General features: G+C 41.9%; 1 pseudogene across 1 annotated transcript; it reads left to right on the top strand.

Moving 5' to 3' along the window:
* The first annotated feature begins 4,046 nt into the window (after positions 1-4,046).
* LOC308345720 (small ribosomal subunit protein eS6-like) lies at positions 4,047-5,005 on the top strand (annotated as a pseudogene). Its single transcript has 2 exons — positions 4,047-4,508; positions 4,718-5,005. The product of its transcript is annotated as a small ribosomal subunit protein eS6-like (transcript).
* The last annotated feature ends 233 nt before the right edge of the window (positions 5,006-5,238 follow it).

Here is a 5,238-nt window from a genome sequence, read left to right as displayed (position 1 = left end):
AATAAGGACAGAGAAAGTATGTTTCAACTCACTTGCCAGTAGTGATATTTTCTTTAGAGCTCCCTGTCAGAGATGTCTAGTAAAATAATAGGAACTGCTAAGTAATATTTATCTAGGGCAAGTAATATTCTTCTGACCTCTAGTAAGCTCTTAAAGTAATCAAACCTCTCCACATTTAGTCAAAAGCAATTAAGTGACCATTTCTGTCTACCATCATGTACTAATTTTCTATAATTATGTGCTATTAAAAGTGAAATGAAGAGATAGAGAAAGATACAATTCCTAGCTCTGCCATTACTCATTCTTTAACCTTATTAATAATAATAGTAATGATGACAGTTAATATTTATGGCAGCTTACCAAGGCCCAGGCAATAGGCTTAGCATTTAACTTACACCCATCTCATTTGATATTTGCAAAAAGTCTTTGGGAGGAAGATGTATTATCATTATATCTTTTTAGTAGTTGAGAAATAGAGACTTGAAAAGGTTAAGACATTTGTCCGGGTCATACTCTTAGTAGATGACTTGGTTGTGTTTCTAAGTTGGGCTGCCTGGCCTGGCAGATCATGTATTCATTGTATATTCTGCCTCCTCTGGGGCCTAATTTACACATCTATATATGTCTTCCTCTCCTAGGTGACTGGGGAGTCCAGCGTTCAGCCCAGACTGAATTTCCAGACTCAGTGTAGGAATGGGTGAGCTGGCTCACAGCTGAGAGTGTGGAGCAAAGTGGGACTGGAACCAGGGCTTCAAGCTACAGGAGGGCAGGGCAGGGAGCAAGGGGATATCTGAAATGCCCACTCCTAGTCCAGTGACCCAAAGTGAAGGATCAGCAACAGAGAACCTGCAAGCCAGAGCAAGCAAATTTGGAAGTCAGCCTGGAGAGATTGCCAGAGTCTGGGGAGACTTAAGTAATGGGGAGTTATCAGAGATGTCCAAGACAAAGATGGTGGCAGGGCAGAGCTGTAAAGGTAGCTGAGCACATTCCTGTGATCCATGAGACAGAGGTATTTGTGTTTTCTCTCTTCTACAGAACTCATGAAGAGTGGGGGAAATAGCTTAGGTGCAAACACTTTGCATATCCCGAGAATGTTATTGCAAAGGGTTGTCTGTGTTTGTGCATGTGAAGTCAAATAGTCTGTGCGTCTGTGTGTCTCTTATAGCAGCCTGGGCTATGGAATGCTGACCTAGGACACCCTCAGTTAGGTTTAGGACTAGGAGAATAGTAGGAAGACAGTTTTGGCAAAGAAGGAGAGAAGATCACTTTCCAGCCTTGTCATGTGTTCCGAGGGGAGAATATTGAAATGTACCAAGAGAAGAGCCAACACAATTGCAAAACAATGCTGCGATGCCATGGTTTCTAGGTGATAATATGTGGTGTATTGGTGAACTGGATACAGGATTTAAAATGCATGCAGTGGATTTTGTTTTGTAGCTCAGTTCAGCATGGGTTCATGGCAAAGGCAATCTCCGGGGTTTGTGAGTGCAGTCATTATTCTGGGCAGGGGGCAGCTCAGCAGGGGATGCTGCACTCAGATGCAGTCAAGGAGGAGAGCTTGGTTGACTTCACCCTCCCCATTCCGTGCAGTACAGGGAGGAAATGTGCAGCACTGGTCCTGGGGTCCTAGAGAGCCCATGTTGGGGTTTCTCTTCTACTCCAGCAGCCCGGAGAACTAGAACTAACAGCAGTGGGAGGCAGCTGGTTTCAGACTGCAGCCACAGGGAATGCGCCCACCAGGGAGGCTAGTGCCTGATTTGGCTGGCAGCGGGACCAAGACGGGAAAGGGCAGGGGCACAGCTGTTAGCTGGCATGGACGCCTGGCAAACAGCAAGCCCTAAGCCAAACGCTGGAGGTTCTGCAGCTTCACCAACAATGGGAAGAAGCTGTGTGGAGATATTTCTCCGCTGGGAATGCCCTTGGCTCCCACTGCATACCATTGACTCGGGGCTGCATAGGAAAGAGACATTGACATCAACCGGCCCTCTGCATCATAATCTGACAGAAGAATTCCAAAGACAGTCTGAAGAAATAAGTAAGCCCATCCTTTCAGTTGGTGGGGGAAACACTAGGCCAGAGTAAGCCTTACTTTCCTCTGGGCTGAATAAGTAGGGAAAACCCAGAAAAGCCAATAGCGGAGAGAAAAATGGAGAACCCACTTTGAGGATAGAGAGAAAAAGGACAAAAAGTTTAATGACAAATGAATAGCTTAGGATCAGAAGGTAGTGATTAAACAGAGATAAGTGAGGTTTCTGAAAAGGAGATCAGAGCAAAGGGGTGAGAGTGACATTCAGATATATGATAGAAGAAAACTTGCCTGATCTCTGGGAGCCCTGATTATGTACGTAGAAATCACTTACGCAGCATCTGTCTGTATTAATGAAAATGTATCTAGACACATCCTGGTTATTTTTAAAAATTTTCAATTCTTCCAAAGTATCCGGGGAGAATATCAGGTGGCCTGTGAAGGAGGCAAACCCTAGTTCTCTCTGATATTCTCTCTATAGTATTAAAGTTTTTTTTTAAAAGATTTTATTTATTTATTTGAAGACAGAGAGAGAGTGGGTGAGAGAGAGCATGAGTGGGGGAGCGACATGCGGAGAGAGAAGGAGAAGCAGACTCCCCACTGAGCCAGGAGCCCTATGTGAGGCTAATCCCAGGACCTTGGGATGAGCCACTCAAGACGGTCAACTGAATGAGCCACCCAAGCGCCTCTATAGTATTAAGGTTTAGAAGAGCATAGATTACAGGGATATATGGGCAAAGATTTGGTATAAGAATGGAACAAGAATTTTATTCTTGCATATATATATATATAATTTTTATATATAAATTTATAATTTAAATTAATTATATATTATGTATAATTAAATTTAAAATAATTTATATTATGAAAAACATAGAAATATATAGAAATATATTATAGAATATATATAGAAAACAAGAAGTTTATTCTTGCATATATATATAAATTGCATATATATGCAATATATGTGTATGTATATATTATATATGTGTATATATATGCAATTTATATATATATGCAAGAAAAAACTTCTTGTTTTCTATATATATGCATATATGCATATATATGCAATTTATATATGTATATATTGCATATATATATATATATATATATCTGAAACAATAAGCTATGTAGCTACCAAAGAAAGTTGCCTAAAAAATGACATGAATGGTGAACTTTAGCTGACCTAAAGATAGGAAACTTAGAAATGGGAAGATTATTGTGCAAAATGATTTGCTCTAAGTGCAAGATATCCATAAATTAAATTTAAAGAATTGTTGCAAATATACTTTTAAGCCAAAGAAAAATGTCAGAAACACAATTGGAAAAAAATACATTTAATAATAATTTGGCAGAATAGGTTACGTATGTTTGTCCAAAGTATTTGACACATAGTACATGCTCTATAAGTATTTGCTGAATGAGTATAGGATTTTTACCATGTATGTAGAAGTAAGTTGAAGAAATGGAGATGGTCAGAACTGGGAGGGAGCTGAGTCATCTCCTCCTTCTCTTGTGTAAAGTAGAAAATGTAGGAGAGTGAGTAGTGGAACTTTCTGTTCTTTTAATGCCTTATTTCAAAGTGAAAGTCAAGTTCATTATTTCCAAATGATGATTATTATTATAAGGTCAAAGGGACTTGCTCACATTCTCTGAGTGAATAACTTAGGTCATGCATTTAGGAAGTGTTGAGCACTGTCAGAGCAGACAGGTACCTCTCAGCATTTAAAAACAATTCTCCTGGGGCATCTGGGTGGCTCAGTGGGTTAAGCCTCTGCCTTCAGCTCAGGTCATGGTCCCAGGGTCCTGGGATCAAGCCCCGCATCATGCTCTCTGCTCAGCAGGGAACCTGCTTCCCACTCTCTCTCTGCCTGCCTCTCTGCCTACTTGTGATCTCTGTCTGTCAAATAAATAAATAAAATCTTAAAAAAAAAAAAAAAAACAAAGCAAAAAAACAAAAAAAACCAAACCAATGCTCCTTCTCTTTTGTGGCTCCTGGGAGGTGGTAGACTGCTTCAGGATGGAGCTGAACATCTTTTTCCCAGCGACTTGCTGCCAGAAACTCATTGAAATGGATGATGAATGTAAACTTTGTACCTTTTATGAGAAGCAAAGGGCCACAGAAGCTGCTTTTGCTGCTGTGGGTGAAGAAGGGAAGGGTGACGTGATCCGAATCCATGGTGGCGATGACAAACAAGGCTTCGCCAAGAAGCAGGCTGGCCTGACCCATGGCTGTGTCCACCTGCTGCTGAGTGAGGGGCATTTGTGCTACAGACCAAGGAGGACTGACTGGAGAGAGAAAGTGCAAACGTGCTCGGGGTCGCATTGTGGATGCAATCTCAGTGTTCCCAGCTTGGTCATTGTAAAATAAAAGGGGGAGAAGGACATCCCTGGGCTTACTGCTGTGCCTTGTCACTTGGCATGCAAAGGAGCTACCAGGATCCACAAGCTTTTCAGTCTCTCTCAAGAAGACGATGTCCAGGTTGCCTGGGTGGCTCAGTTCGTTGAGCGACTGCCTTCGGCTCAGGTCATGATCCCGGACTTCCAGGATCGAGTCCCGCATCGGGCTCCCAGTTCCTTGGGGAGTCTGCTTCTCCCTCTGACCTTCTCCTCTCTCAAGCTCTCTCTCACTCATTCTCTCTCAAATAAATAAATAAAATCTTAAAAAAAAAAAAAAAAGACGATGTCCACCTGCATGTTGTGAGAAAGTCCCTGAATAAAGAAGCTAAGAAACCTAGAACGAAAGCGCCCAAGACTCAGCACCTTGTTACCCCATGTGCCCTCGAACAGAGACATCAGCGTATGGCTCTGAAGAAACAGCGCACGAAGTAAAACAAGCAAGAGGCCGCAGGACGGGCTAAACTTCCGGCCAAGAGAAGGAAGGAGACCGAAGGAAAACGCCCGCGACAGACTGTCCAGAGACAGAGGCTGTCTTCCCTGAGAGCTTCTACCTCTAAGTCTGAGGCCAGTCAACAATGAGGTTTTCTAGAGTTACAAATAAATAAGATCAGACTTAAAAAAAGAAAAACAAACCAGTGTTCCCCTGTCAATAATGGGAGTATAATGTGTCTTCTTTGGTTTCTCACTCAAAATTCAGCCATGAAATTTGACTCAATCATACCACATTCTCCTCTCACCTCTGTTCTCTATGACGGTGATTCACTCTTCTTAATTTTTCACATTGTTCCTCTGGATTTCTATGATTCATTGAA

This window comes from Martes martes, assembly GCF_963455335.1.
Source record: "Martes martes genome assembly, chromosome: 1".
NCBI classification, from domain to species: Eukaryota; Metazoa; Chordata; class Mammalia; order Carnivora; family Mustelidae; genus Martes; species Martes martes.
This window is presented reverse-complemented; position numbering and strand designations above follow the sequence as displayed.